General features: G+C 49.3%; 1 non-coding gene and 1 pseudogene across 1 annotated transcript; both read left to right on the forward strand.

Moving 5' to 3' along the window:
• The first annotated feature begins 713 nt into the window (after positions 1-713).
• LOC142862756 (5S ribosomal RNA) lies at positions 714-832 on the forward strand. The gene has a single exon (XR_012913832.1). It is a non-coding gene; the product is annotated as a 5S ribosomal RNA (ribosomal RNA).
• Positions 833-4,676: 3,844 nt separating this feature from the next.
• Positions 4,677-4,795, forward strand: LOC142862953 (uncharacterized; annotated as a pseudogene).
• The last annotated feature ends 11,104 nt before the right edge of the window (positions 4,796-15,899 follow it).

A 15,899-nucleotide genomic window follows, 5' to 3' on the forward strand; every position in this document is an offset into this window, starting at 1 on the left:
CATCCGAAAACTGAGATTGAGGGTCCGGTGGTTGTCTGCACTTTTGTGCTTTTTTTTTTTTTTTTTTCTCCAAGGGCTTGGGCGTTTTCCAGAGGTAGGAGATGGAGGGGACTGATTTCTTCAGCGCCCCACAAACCACGCCACCCCACCCATGGGACACATCCCTAGAGAGAGAGAGAGACGCCCCATACACTCGCTCCCCTCCCCCATGCGCTGTGCCCCAGCCCGGGCCCGGGGGAATAGGCGGCAGCCCACCCACAGGGTGGGGGGTGCAGCTGAAAGGGGTTGTCGGGGAGGGCGGCCCCTGCCTGGGGTCAAAGGGCAGGCGACCCGCGCGTGCGCAATCGGCGGCGGCGGCCACGAGCTGGGGGTGGGCCAGGCGAGGAGAGGAAGGGGGCTGGAAGGTCTCCACCTTGGCGAGTCCAGCCGTGGAGGCGCATCTTGTGTGAGTGTGAGTGTGTGTGTGTGTGTGTGTGTGTGTGTGTGTATAGAGAGACAGCCCCCCACCCCGGCCCGCCGCTCCCTGCCCGCCCCGCCCCGCCCCGCCCCGCTGTCACCCCCGTCCCTCGGAGCCCGCCGGACCCGGCCGGTGAACTCAACAGGCCCGGCCCGGTGCGGGTCAGCGCCGGCGCGGGGCCTTGGGCGGGGGGAGGAGGCGGCGGGGAAGCGCAGAGAGGCTCGGCTTCTTGAGCGGGGCAGGGGCGCCCTCCGCCGTCTAGGGCCACACCACCCTGAACGCGCCCGATCTCGTCTGGTCTCGGAAGCTAAGCAGGGTCGGGCCTGGTTAGTACTTGGATGGGAGACCGCCTGGGAATACCGGGTGCCGTAGGCTTCTTCTTTTTTTTTTTTTTGTTTTGCCTCTTGTTCTGTCCCCTTTCTGGGAGCGAGTCGGCGGCCCGGGGTGGGGGTCACCCCCACCCTCAGCGCCCGCCGCGGTGCCTGGCGCCCCAGCCCGCACCGTGGGGCCTCCTCTTGTCCCAAGCCGCGACACCGCCGTCACGCGGCAGCATGCGTGGCTTCTGGACTGTCAGGTCTCAGACCAAAGGTCTGCTCTGTGGGAACCGACACGCTGGAGGAAACCTTGAGAGTCTGAGAGGGGAGGGAGTTCCAGAAGAAGGCCAGGATGTCATTTTGAGGGAGTATGTGACCAGAACTCGTCCCATTGCTTTTGGGGTTCTATGGGCTACACGTAGGAATCTTTGGTGGTGGCACCTGATGTTGGGGGATCCGGAGTCACACCCAGACCTGCTCCACAGGCCTCCTTTTACTTTTCTCTTCGGATTCATTATGTTTAAAAAGTGTCTCTTATCTCTATGATTGCATTTTCTTTTCTCTCTCTTTTCAAGCAGATGATGGGAGTCCAAGTATTAAGGTGACATGTGTTGCCCGTGCCCCCCTCCCCCCTGTGTTCTTATTCATTAACCTCTGATGTTGTTCCAGCGTATTGTGGGGGTACCAATGTTAAGGTCGGGTACGTTGCCCTCTCCCAGCCTCCCCCCTCGGGTCAGAGCCTCAAGTGCGCCCATCCCCCAGTCGGTGCGCACACACCCGTTCCTAATGGAGGTGTATGCCCATCCCCTCCCCCCACCCGCCCGACACCCACCCGATGAAGGTGATTCCTCTGTGTCCACTTAGGTGTCCATCGGTTCGTACCCATTTGCTGGTGAGCGCGAGCACGTGGTGCTCGTGTGTCCATTCTTGGGCTACCTGGCTTACTGGAACGGGTTCCAGCTCTGGCCAGGAGAACCACGAGAGGTGCCCTCTCACCGCTGCTCCTCCTAGCTGAATAGCACTCCGTGGTGTCCACGCGCCACATTTCATTTACGCACTCGTGGGTCGATGGGCACTCGGGTCGCTTCCAGGTCTTTGCGATTGTGACTTGTGCCCTGACTCTAACCCTAACCCTTACCCAGCCCGTCTCCTCCTCAGTCCCTGCCTGACTGACTCCTTCCCGCCCGGCCTGTCACCTGTCACCGTCCTCTGCCCCTGCCTGACACGCTCCTCCCCGCCCGGGCCGTCACCGTCCTCGGCCCCTGCCTGACGGGGCTCCTCCGTCGCCTGGGCCTTCCAAGGGCTTGGTGTGGACGCTGGTTCCAGGACGCCCTCCCAGGGACCCGGTAGCAGGGCGGCCGCAGCGTCTCGCGCCACCCAACCGTCCGCCGGCCGGTGGCCGGCGCTAAGTGGCCTGCGGGGGACGTGCCCCCACTGTGGGGCGGGCGCCCAGCCTGGTGTCTTCTCTGAGGCCCCGTGGCTGCTTTTCCCCCCCGCAAGGGGAGAGCCGCGGAGGTGGGGACCGCCTCCTCGTGGGGACGTACACCCAGCTCTCCACGTCGGATTCCGGGGCTCTCTGTCCTGCCAGAAGGCCCAGCTGGCCTGCGGGTCCTTAGAGTGGCAAAAACATCCGAAAACTGAGATTGAGGGTCCGGTGGTTGTCTGCACTTTTGTGCTGGGCACCCCAGGGAGGCCCGGGGGCTGGCTGGACAACGCGGTCTGCTGGGCAGGGGGGTGGTTTGGAGGAGCAACTGATGCCCTTTGCACTTTGGGTAGCAAGTGTCTGAGGTGTCTCTGAGCCCTGCGCCATGTCGGGGGGTGGGGTGGGGGGGTGGGAGGTCGGGGGGGTGTGGAGGAGCAGGAGGAGGAGGAGGAGGAGGTGGGAAGGGCCGTGGCCTGCAGTCGTGTTCCCGGGGTGGCTTCTTCCACAGGCTGCTTGGCCTGGGCTCCCTGCACCTGGGCCTTTGGAGGACTGGCCCTGTGCTTGCCAACGCTTCCCCTGCAGGGACCCAGAGCTGGGAGGTTGCATCTCTCAGCCCTGGGTCGGGCAGAGCCCCAGCGGGCCATGCCCACAACCTCTCTCAGCACGGGTCCCCCAGAAGGCTCCTTTGGGACCAGGATTCTCTTGCGGGTGACTCTTTAAGGTCTGGCCCCTGGATGGAGGGGCACCAGGAGTAGAGGAGCAGGAAGGGGAAGGGGGTGGCCATGCGAGGGGACACTTTCAGGCCAAGTCCCAGCTTCAGCCTGATCCTCCTGGGAACCCCGGGGTGTACGTCACACCTCCTGGTTGTCCCGCTCTGAGACAAGGGCTCTGAGACAAGGAGCCGGGCTTCGCATTCCCCCAGCAGCCAGTCGTGGGCTGAGGACACCTGGGGCGTTGGGAACTCCCTGGCTTCTCCTTGGCTTAACATCTGGAGCTGCTTGTGAATCGTGCCGCCACACACACCCGAGTGCAGGTGTCTTCTGCACAGACTGCGGGCCTCGCTCTTCTGAATGCCGCTAGCTCGCCACCCACCCACGGGTGAACCTGGTCAGGGTACTTTCTCTCGGGGGCAGACTCTCATCCTGGCGGGCTACCGGTGTTTCTGTTTGCTCGTTTCTTTCTTCCATTTCGGGAAAGGCTTCCTTACTGGGTGTGGAAATCTCCTATGCCTTTCCTCGCCTATTCTGTCAGCTTTAAAATTCTCTTTCAGTTGCCACCCTCACAGATGGATTAGGAAACTCTTTCCGGTGCACTCATTAGTGAAATGACCTCAATGAAGCTGGAATCCAATATCTAATCGCCGATTTTTAGCGAGTCCACACGCCAGGGTGGTCGGGGTCTAATGCAGCCCCGGCCAGGCCCAGGCCCCTTGGACTGGGCCACAGGAGGACCCAGAGGAGGTTCCCGGCCCCCACGGTCGCGTTGCCGGCAGTTCTCCAAGGGCTTCGGCGTTTTCCAGAGGTAGGAGATGGAGGGGACTGATTTCTTCAGCGCCCCACAAACCACGCCACCCCACCCATGGGACACATCCCTAGAGAGAGAGAGAGACGCCCCATACACTCGCTCCCCTCCCCCATGCGCTGTGCCCCAGCCCGGGCCCGGGGGAATAGGCGGCAGCCCACCCACAGGGTGGGGGGCGCAGCTGAAAGGGGTTGTGGGGATGGCGGCCCCTGCCTGGGGTCAAAGGGCGGGCGACCCGCGCGTGCGCAATCGGCGGCGGCGGCGGCGGCGGCGGCGGCGGCGGCGGCGGCGGCGGCCACGAGCTGGGGGTGGGCCAGGCGAGGAGAGGAAGGGGGCTGGAAGGTCTCCACCTTGGCGAGTCCAGCCGTGGAGGCGCATCTTGTGTGAGTGTGAGTGAGTGAGTGTGAGTGTGAGTGTGTGTGTGTGTGTGTGTGTGTGTGTGTGTGTATAGAGAGACAGCCCCCCACCCCGGCCCGCCGCTCCCTGCCCGCCCCGCCCCGCCTGTCACCCCCGTCCCTCGGAGCCCGCCGGACCCGGCCGGTGAACTCAACAGGCCCGGCCCGGTGCGGGTCAGCGCCGGCGCGGGGCCTGGGGCGGGGGGAGGAGGCGGCGGGGAAGCGCAGAGAGGCTCGTCTTCTTTTTTTTTTTTTTTTTTTTTTTTTTTGAGACAGAGTCTTGCTTTGTTGCCTAGGCTAGAGTGAGTGCCATGGCATCAGCCTAGCTCACAGCAACCTCAAACTCCTGGGCTCAAGCAATCCTTCTGTCTCAGCCTCCCAAGTAGCTGGGACTACAGGCATGAGCCACCATGCCCGGCTAATTTTTTCTATATATATTAGTTGGCCAATTAGTTTCTTTCTATTTATAGTAGAGACGGGGTCTCGCTCTTGCTCAGGCTGGTTTCGAACTCCCGACCTCGAGCAAGAGGCTCGGCTTCTTGAGCGGGGCAGGGGCGCCCTCCGCCGTCTAGGGCCACACCACCCTGAACGCGCCCGATCTCGGAAGCTAAGCAGGGTCGGGCCTGGTTAGTACTTGGATGGGAGACCGCCTGGGAATACCTGGGAATACCGGGTGCCGTAGGCTTCTTCTTTTTTTTTTTTTTGTTTTGCCTCTTGTTCTGTCCCCTTTCTGGGAGCGAGTCGGCGGCCCGGGGTGGGGGTCACCCCCACCCTCAGCGCCCGCCGCGGTGCCTGGCGCCCCAGCCCGCACCGTGGGGCCTCCTCTTGTCCCAAGCCGCGACACCGCCGTCACGCGGCAGCATGCGTGGCTTCTGGACTGTCAGGTCTCAGACCAAAGGTCTGCTCTGTGGGAACCGACACGCTGGAGGAAACCTTGAGAGTCTGAGAGGGGAGGGAGTTCCAGAAGAAGGCCAGGATGTCATTTTGAGGGAGTATGTGACCAGAACTCGTCCCGTTGCTTTTGGGGTTCTATGGGCTACACGTAGGAATCTTTGGTGGTGGCACCTGATGTTGGGGGATCCGGAGTCACACCCAGACCTGCTCCACAGGCCTCCTTTTACTTTTCTCTTCGGATTCATTATTTTTAAAAAGTGTCTCTTATCTCTATGATTGCATTTTCTTTTCTCTCTCTTTTCAAGCAGATGATGGGAGTCCAAGTATTAAGGTGACATGTGTTGCCCGTGCCCCCCTCCCCCCTGTGTTCTTATTCATTAACCTCTGATGTTGTTCCAGCGTATTGTGGGGGTACCAATGTTAAGGTCGGGTACGTTGCCCTCTCCCAGCCTCCCCCCTCGGGTCAGAGCCTCAAGTGCGCCCATCCCCCAGTCGGTGCGCACCCACCCCGTTCCTAATGGAGGTGTATGCCCATCCCCTCCCCCCACCCGCCCGACACCCACCCGATGAAGGTGATTCCTCTGTGTCCACTTAGGTGTCCATCGGTTCGTACCCATTTGCTGGTGAGCGCGAGCACGTGGTGCTCGTGTGTCCATTCTTGGGCTACCTGGCTTACTGGAACGGGTTCCAGCTCTGGCCAGGAGAACCACGAGAGGTGCCCTCTCACCGCTGCTCCTCCTAGCTGAATAGCACTCCGTGGTGTCCACGCGCCACATTTCATTTACGCACTCGTGGGTCGATGGGCACTCGGGTCGCTTCCAGGTCTTTGCGATTGTGACTTGTGCCCTGACTCTAACCCTAACCCTTACCCAGCCCGTCTCCTCCTCGGCCCCTGCCTGACTGACTCCTTCCCGCCCGGCCTGTCACCTGTCACCGTCCTCTGCCCCTGCCTGACACGCTCCTCCCCGCCCGGGCCGTCACCGTCCTCGGCCCCTGCCTGACGGGGCTCCTCCGTCGCCTGGGCCTTCCAAGGGCTTGGTGTGGACGCTGGTTCCAGGACGCCCTCCCAGGAACCCGGTAGCAGGGCGGCCGCAGCGTCTCGCGCCACCCAACCGTCCGCCGGCCGTTGGCCGTCGCTAAGTGGCCTGCGGGGGACGTGCCCCCACTGTGGGGCGGGAGCCCAGCCTGGTGTCTTCTCTGAGGCCCCGTGGCTGCTTTTCCCCCCCGCAAGGGGAGAGCCGCGGAGGTGGGGACCGCCTCCTCGTGGGGACGTACACCCAGCTCTCCACGTCGGATTCCGGGGCTCTCTGTCCTGCCAGAAGGCCCAGCTGGCCTGCGGGTCCTTAGAGTGGCAAAAACATCCGAAAACTGAGATTGAGGGTCCGGTGGTTGTCTGCACTTTTGTGCTGGGCACCCCAGGGAGGCCCGGGGGCTGGCTGGACAACGTGGTCTGCTGGGCAGGGGGGGGGGTTTGGAGGAGCAACTGATGCCCTTTGCACTTTGGGTAGCAAGTGTCTGAGGTGTCTCTGAGCCCTGCGCCATGTCTGGGGGGGGTGGGAGTTCGGGGGGGTGGAGGAGCAGGAGGAGGAGGAGGAGGAGGTGGGAAGGGCCGTGGCCTGCAGTCGTGTTCCCGGGGTGGCTTCTTCCACAGGCTGCTTGGCCTGGGCTCCCTGCACCTGGGCCTTTGGAGGACTGGCCCTGTGCTTGCCAACGCTTCCCCTGCAGGGACCCAGAGCTGGGAGGTTGCATCTCTCAGCCCTGGGTGGGGCAGAGCCCCAGCAGGCCATGCCCACAACCTCTCTCAGCACGGGTCCCCCAGAAGGCTCCTTTGGGACCAGGATTCTCTTGCGGGTGACTCTTTAAGGTCTGGCCCTTGGATGGAGGGGCACCAGGAGTAGAGGAGCAGGAAGGGGAAGGGGGTGGCCATGCGAGGAGACACTTTCAGGGGAAGTCCCAGCTTCAGCCTGATCCTCCTGGGAACCCCGGGGTGTACGTCACACCTCCTGGTTTCCCGCTCTGAGACAAGGAGCCGGGCTTCGCATTCCCCCAGCAGCCAGTCGTGGGCTGAGGACACCTGGGGCGTTGGGAACTCCCTGGCTTCTCCTTGGCTTAACATCTGGAGCTGCTTGTGAATCGTGCCGCCGCACACACCCGAGTGCAGGTGTCTCCTGCACAGACTGCGGGCCTCGCTCTTCTGAATGCCGCTAGCTCGCCACCCACCCACGGGTGAACCTGGTCAGGGTACTTTCTCTCGGGGGCAGACTCTGATCCTGGTGGGCTACCGGTGTCTCTGTTTGCTCGTTTCTTTCTTCCATTTCGGGAAAGGCTTCCTTACTGGGTGTGGAAATCTCCTATGCCTTTCCTCGCCTATTCTGTCAGCTTTAAAATTCTCTTTCAGTTGCCACCCTCACAGATGGATTAGGAAACTCTTTCCGGTGCACTCATTAGTGAAATGACCTCAATGAAGCTGGAATCCAATATCTAATCGCCGATTTTTAGCGAGTCCACACGCCAGGGTGGTCGGGGTCCAATGCAGCCCCGGCCAGGCCCAGGCCCCTTGGACTGGGCCACAGGAGGACACAGAGGAGGGTCCCGGCCCCCACGGTCGCGTTGCCGGCAGTTCTCCAAGGGCTTGGGCGTTTTCCAGAGGTAGGAGATGGAGGGGACTGATTTCTTCAGCGCCCCACAAACCACGCCACCCCACCCATGGGACACATCCCTAGAGAGAGAGAGAGACGCCCCATACACTCGCTCCCCTCCCCCATGCGCTGTGCCCCAGCCCGGGCCCGGGGGAATAGGCGGCAGCCCACCCACAGGGTGGGGGGTGCAGCTGAAAGGGGTTGTCGGGGAGGGCGGCCCCTGCCTGGGGTCAAAGGGCAGGCGACCCGCGCGTGCGCAATCGGCGGCGGCGGCCACGAGCTGGGGGTGGGCCAGGCGAGGAGAGGAAGGGGGCTGGAAGGTCTCCACCTTGGCGATTCCAGCCATGGAGGCGCATCTTGTGTGAGTGTGAGTGAGTGAGTGTGAGTGTGTGTGTGTGTGTGTGTGTATAGAGAGACAGCCCCCCACCCCGGCCCGCCGTTCCCTGCCCGCCCCGCCCCGCCCCGCCCCGCCTGTCACCCCCGTCCCTCGGAGCCCGCCGGATCCGGCCGGTGAACTCAACAGGTACGCCCGGTGGGGGTCAGCGCCGGCGCCGGGCCTGGGGCGGGAGGAGTCGGCGGGGAAGCGCAGAGAGGCTCGGCTTCTTGAGCGGGGCAGGGGCGCCCTCCGCAGTCTAGGGCCACACCACCCTGAACGCGCCCGATCTCGTCTGGTCTCGGAAGCTGTTAACGGAAAAAAATCTAAACTCTGTAAAATAATTTTAAAGAGATTTATTCTGAGCCAAATTTGAGGACCATGACCCGGAGCCACTGCCAAGAGGCCTTGGGCTAGTGGACTCGCTGTGGCTGGGTTACAGTTTGGTTTTTATACATTTTAGAGACAAGGGTTATGGGTAAAGCCATCAATCAATGTGTGGGAGGTATACATTGGTTTGGCCCAAAAAGGAGGGCCATCTCGAAGCGGGGGGCTTACAGGTTATAGGTGGGTTTAAAGATTCTTTAGATTGTAATTGGCTAAAGACACATGCTTTGTCTAAAGAGGTGGAATGTTTTAACATAAACTGTTTACCAGAGGTAAGCCACCATTTGTTGCAAATAGAAGGCCTGCAGGTTTGTCTTGCATACCCTCAGGCCTATTAATGGGTTACAAAGGAAATCTCCAAGAAGGGAGGGGGGCATGATAAGGCCTGTCTGACCTCCCTCCTCCTGGCAGGCAACTTTGCCCTTGAATATTCCTCTGGCCACGAGGGGGTCCATTCAGTCAGCCGGTAGGTGTTGAGGATTTTAGTTCACAATTCCCCCCCTTTGGCCAAGATCTGTCATAGGCAGCATCTATGGCCAAACTTTTATTTTGTCCCATCCGTTGCCAGGGTGGTGTGGCTACCTGCCCTGGGTCCATCTAGTCCCTCGGTGGGACCCTTGTGGTCAAGAGGACCGAAGAGCCAAACTGGGGCTTATAGCCAATTAAATAAGCCATACAGGATGGGAGGTAGACAGGCACTCATTAATATGCTAAAATTTTTTAGATGACATAAGAGTAAAATGCAAAATATTAAAGGCAAGGCTACAAAACTAATTTACCTACAAGTATTGAGATATACTATATTCTTGGGTTTAGTGGAAGACTTGTAGCAAATATAAGCATCATTAATTAACATTTAAGCTAAGGAAGTTTAGTAATTTATACTAAGGTGGCTGATAAATTACTCATTATATTTTCTTTTGTATAATCTGTAACTGATAAAAATTACACTCAGTAAGTTTTAAGTTTATAAAAAGCAGGAAAAAAAAGAACTTTTATGATTGGGATGGATATCTGCAGCATGTGGCCTGAAAAGACAAAGTATTTCTTTTAGTATTCCTTTAGGCTTTTGAGCGTCCCTCCTATATCTGGAGGGTAACTAATTCCATCCCTCAGAATTGGCCCTTACAATCTGGCACGCCCCCTCTTCCGCAATATTCCCTGGGCTCAGAGGGAGGATATTTGAACAAGGCTTTTGCAGATTCCATGGTTTTAAGGTCCCAGAGATCAGGTAAACTTGCTAATTACCTAAAATTTGTCAGGACTCTAGAAAACAAAAGAATTAGTAATGTTTTAAATAAAGAGTCTTTATATGAAAATTTAGTTCCATCTCATGAGGTTTGAGTTAGCTATACTCATGGTCATATCAGATTTTTAATTAAAGTCTTGGAACTTTGTTTTGTTTTAGTCCAGTGGTATATATAATCTCTAAAGTTATTAGAAACCAGTATTTAAGTGGATTTGTCAGTCCTTTCCATGAAGAAGCCAATTTTAGACTTAGCCAGAAAGAACCACTTTCTGAGATGAATCAAAGTAAAATAATAACTTAAAAGATGATAAAACTTGACCAGCCATGGTTACAGACAATTGACAAACCAAATTGGTTATTATGTGACATATAGCAATTTACATAACCATAATTATTATTGATACACATACCAAGACATGCCAATAATTTACAAAACTAGTATATTAATAACATACTTATACAAGTATAGCCCAAAGAAAATTAAACACCATTTTATATTTGACAATGTTCCCTGGATGGTTTTGACACATTAAATAAATCTAATGTCTTTCTTAGACTTTTAGTGATCCTAATGTATAAAAAGCTAGTTTAAGGTCAAAAGGCTGGATTTAGAATTTAACTTTTGGAAAGGTCATCAAATATCAAAGGCTTAAAGCATTTGTTCATATATAATCACAAACCACTATAAAATAATTTAACAAAGAAAGAGAGACATCAAATAAATCTAAAGGTGATAAAGTTATATGGATATAAATCTTAACCCTTTATTTTTAGTTTTTCTGGTTAGTCAGAACCTAATAAAGAGAGCACAGGGATTATCTGACAGAGTATAAAATGTTTTACCAAAGCATAAAATGCCAATTACCAAAATTAAACAAAAACCTTTTGTACTACACTACTTTTTATATTAAAAGGAAAAAAAAATATGTTATAAAATTAAAATGAATACACATCATGTTATTTCATTAAGAGTAAATTAATATTGACAGAAATCTTTGTTTTAGCCAAAATTCTTTAATAAATTTTCTTTTATAAACTTTATTCTCACCTGCACATACCATACACCATTTACAAAACATACCTTAAAACTTTCGATTTTGTCCTAACATTCCCTTTTCCTAAATAACCATTCATTTTAGGACAAAAATTTCATGCAAGATCCTTTCTTTATATTACTTTCTGTTAAACTTTCTTACCTTACATTAACCTTTCTTACCAAAAACATATTTCTATATTCATTGTCCCTTTACATCTTTTTAAGTAGGAAGTCATGAATTGTTTATCATAAGACAGTTGTCATGAAACAAGATTGTAGGTTACTGTAAAATTATAGCCAAATTAATAATTCAAATATATATATATTTTTTTAAGTGCCAAAATCCTATTTTTTGAGAAAGGAGACTCAGTGTCTCAAACAACTATAAGACCTAATAGACATGGCCGGGCGCGGTGGCTCACGCTTGTAATCCTAGCACTCTGGGAGGCCGAGGCGGGCGGATTGCTCAAGGTCAGGAGTTCAAAACCAGCCTGAGCGAGACCCCGTCTCTACTATAAAAATAGAAAGAAATTAATTGGCCAACTAATATATATATATAAAAAATTAGCTGGGCATGGTGGCTCATGCCTATAGTCCCAGCAACTCGGGAGGCTGAGGCAGTAGGATTGCTTAAGCCCAGGAGTTTGAGGTTGCTGTGAGCTAGGCTGACGCCACGGCACTCACTCTAGCCTAGGCAAGAAAGCGAGACTCTGTCTCAAAAAAAAAAAAAAAAAAAAAAAGACCTAATAGACAGACTGCAGTATAAGTTAATAAGGAAACTGAATCTGTGTCTTTTTTTTTTGCAGTTTATTAAAAGGTGAATAAAAAATCTTTTGTTATTCCTATCATATGACAATCTAGTTTAAAAGAGAAAACCAAATTTCATTGTATTAGTGTATTAATGATCAAAGTTAATTTTAATAAAATCTTATAAACAAATCTATCTAATTTTAACCTATAAGACTATAAGACTTTTATAAACCTTTTATAACCTTTAACTTTTATATCCACTTAATTTTTAATGATTATTTACATATTGAATAAGTAGTTTCAAAGAAACCAATAAATTAAACAAAATAATGGACTTAAACAGAACTCTAGAACAAATGGGCCTGACTGACATTTTATAGCACATTCTACCCCAAAACCACTGAATATACATTCTTCTCATCAGCTCATGGGTCATTCTCTAAGATTGACCATATCCTAGGACACAAAGCATATCTCAAACAATTTTTTTTTTTTAAAATAGAAATTATACCGTGTCTTTTTTAGATCACAATGGAGTAAATGTAGAGATCAACCCTAACAGGAACTCTCATTTTTACACAAAATCATGGAAACTAAACAACCTTCTACTAAATGATCACTTCATAAATGAGGAAATCAAGATGGAAATCAAAAGATTTTTTTTTTTAACTAAATGACAACACAAGTTATCAAACACAAGTTATCAAAACCTGTGGGACACAGCTAAAGCAGTCCTGAGAGGAAAGTTTGTTTCCATAAATGCCTAAACAAAATTATCTTTTAACAAAACTAATACTTATGCTGTATAACATTTTATTTAAAAGAATTTTTGTACAGAATTGTTCTTTTTTTTATCTAGAAGTTTTAATTACACGTACTGATCATAATATTAACTCTTAGAAAAACTTAGGAAGTTAAATTAACTTTGAACTGTTAGTCACCAATTGTATTAATATTCCTAAATATAAAGCTATGAAGGTATAAACTTAAACTTATATTTAAGAACTGATGTTCTAGTACTTTACCTTACAAATGACCCATTTATAAGGGACATATAATGACATTTTATGATTATTTTTTAACTTAACATGACTTTAAGATTTATTTGCATTTATTGCATTTGTATTTACCTAATTCATCTATATTAGCACCTTACTTAGATCTTAGCTATTAAAAGTTTAAGTTACTTTATTAACCATTTTTATACCCTGTAAACTAGATATATATAACAGAACACGGATTAAAATACAAACTCAAATCTTATCAGAAACAATTAGCATTTAAATAAGACTTGTTATTTTAAACAAAATATAACATCACTTCTAAATTTTGTAAACATAGTAGTCATTTTAGAATATCTTGTTTAAAGGTATTTGCTAATTAGATCCTTCCAAAATATCACATCCCCAAACAAAATCTATTGGCATCATAGGGGAATGTCTCTGGCACCCAAAGTTTGGGAGCAAAGGCCACTGTTCTCCTAAAGGCTTGCTGAAAATCTACTGACATTAAAATTAATAGGATTAATAAGAGAAGGACTTAAAACTTATACATGGACGTTTTTAGAATGAACACAAAGATGCAGGGGAAATTGTCCATTTTTTATGTTTAAAGTATGGACAGCTGTGTAGAAAGATGATTGGACAAAAAGGATACGAGCTAATTCTAACAGGCTTAGTGGCAGAACCAGCTAGGCATTTTATATTTAGATTTTGCTTGGCCTCTTGAGTGTGCATTTTCCCTTCTGGGTGTAGGACAAAGCCCTTTCTGGCATGGGGTTTTACAGTAAAACAAAGTACAAACAAAATAGGTCAGATAATTGCTTTATGGCCATTTTACATAGAATAATTTTAGGTTTTATGGCTAGCTTCAGGGAAGAATTGGCACAAGAGGCAAGCAAGGTCAAAAAATTTTGCTTCTGAAGCCTTTATTTTAAGCTAGTTTTTTTTTTTTTTTGATCCCATCAACATAAGATCTCCTGGCTGTAGACTGAGGAAAAAAACTTTCAGCATCATTTGTTAGCACCTCAAACAATGATACAAAGTGGTAACATGCTTTTTACATGAGGCTCAAGATTAAGCTGTTAAAAAAAACTATCTAAATGGTCTCAAAACAATGTTTAGTGCATAAACTTGAGCACATTTATAGAGTAAGATTACTTTGAGATTCTCATGGATTTTAACCATCATTCACTTTTTATCTTAAAATAAATTACTATATAAAAATTAATAATTTAGAAATTTTTTTCTAGGCAAAAACATTATTACAGTAACACAATGTAATCATAACCAGCTAGATTGTAAAGAGTAGGACAAAAATGGACAAGACCAAGGTAACACTAAAGCTTTCAATTTAAGATCTTTCAACTTTCAGGACAACTTTGAATCCCTAACAGTACTGTTAAATGAGTTGAACACACCTTGTGCACAGGCATTGAATGAGTGGAGGTAAACTATTTCTGCAGTTAGGATTAAAAGATCAAAACCAAAATGTTTTTTTTTATACACCTTTAACGATTAAATTTGTTTTTTTTTCCCTCTATTTGTTGTTTTATTTATTCTAATTTGCTGACTCAGGCACATTTGCATTTTTACCTTAAAGTTAAACACATTAAGTATTTTTGTTGGTAACCCAGATTCAGTTAATATCATTTGACCAAATATTAAATTTACTTTACTTATCAAAAATCACCCATTACTTTGTCTTTGGCTGAGTTTACATTTTTATCAAACCTTTACACGTCAAGAACTTAAAAATGTCCAGTAAAACCCAGGCAAAAACAAATGTATGCTGACAGTTTGAAAGCATTTTTACTATTACTTTACTAATAACACCTTATTTATTAATAACAACACAGCTTATTTACCAACGGTTACTAAATTCACATGAAGCATTTGGGTTTAATTTATGAGCGCTTCCTTAATTTTAAAACAGTCCGAAACCTATAAGCACAAACATGTGATACATGGACAGACATAAAACATACCCAAACATATACACTCTCTCAGAAGCATACATACACAAAAAGTTCTGATAAATTTTACCTTAGAATGTTAGCCATGAAATGGTAACACAAACTCACCAGTCTGTAAAAGAAAGCTGGATCTAAATTTCTTCTGACGAGACTGGAACTTGTACACCTGGCAAACTTTAGTTGACCTGATAGGTAACTTAATTAGGCCTGTGGATCAAAGTTTTGGGTAAAGCAGTTTTTATGGTAGTTTGATTTTTTTTTTTTCAGTGCAAAATGAGTTTTCTATGTTAGCATTTTAGCTGGAACTGGCTGCAAGGTCTCCAGGTAGCCTTTCAATTGTAAATACCACAAACAATGAGTTATCTTGGCCGGGCGCTGTGGCTCACGCCTGTAATCCTAGCTCTTGGGAGGCCGAGGCGGGCGGATTGCTCAAGGTCAGGAGTTCAAAACCAGCCTGAGCAAGAGCGAGACCCCGTCTCTACTATAAATAGAAAGAAATTAATTGGCCAACTGATATATATATAAAAAATTAGCCGGGCATGGTGGCGCATGCCTGTAGTCCCAGCTACTCGGGAGGCTGAGGCAGAAGGATCACTCAAGCCCAGGAGTTTGAGGTTGCTGTGAGCTAGGCTGACGCCACGGCACTCACTCTAGCCTGGACAACAAAGCGAGACTCTGTCTCAAAAAAAAAAAAAAAAAAAAAAAAAAAAAAAAAAAAAAAAAAACAATGAGTTATCTTAACATCACTAGAAAAAGTTAGCAGATTTTAGAGTAGCCAGAAAGAAAGAGAGATAGGTTGAGACATTTTAATAGTGGGGGGTCGACCATTTCAGCTCTGAATTTTTCTTGATGTAATTTTGCCCTTTCTTAAAACCTTGTGCACAAGAATTAGCTATAACCAGCTGGAGCTCTAGAAAACCTGGCATGCCTTTGAATTGTCGACGGAAAAAAGCCAAACTCTGTAAAATAATTTTAAAGAGATTTATTCTGAGCCAAATTTGAGGATCATGACCCGGAGCCACTGCCAAGAGGCCTTGGGCAAGTGGACTCGCTGTGGCTGGGTTACAGTTCAGTTTTATACATTTTCAGAGAGGCAGGGGTTACAGGCAAAGTCACAAATCAATACATGAGAGGCATACATTGGTTTGGCCCAAAAAGGTGGGACATCTCGAAGCGGGGGCTTACAGGTTATAGGTGGGTTTAAAGATTCTTTGGCTGGCAATTGGCTGAGAGAGTTAGTCTTTATCTAGAAGACCAGAAAGGATATGTTTACTTTAAGATAAGGGTATGAGCACTCTGGGAGGTCCAGACAGGAGGACACTTTAAATTTACAATAGGCGCCTGCTAGGATGTTTTAAGATGGTTTAAATTTAAGAATAGGCATCTGCTAGGATGCTTGAGTTAAGACAGGGGCTTCTTATCTTTTAGGTGATGTTAATGCCATACCAGAATCAGGTCAGGAAGTAAACCACTGCTTCGTTTGGTTA

The sequence above is a fragment of the Microcebus murinus genome, chromosome 20 (genome assembly GCF_040939455.1).
Source record: "Microcebus murinus isolate Inina chromosome 20, M.murinus_Inina_mat1.0, whole genome shotgun sequence".
In the NCBI taxonomy this organism is placed as follows: domain Eukaryota; kingdom Metazoa; phylum Chordata; class Mammalia; order Primates; family Cheirogaleidae; genus Microcebus; species Microcebus murinus.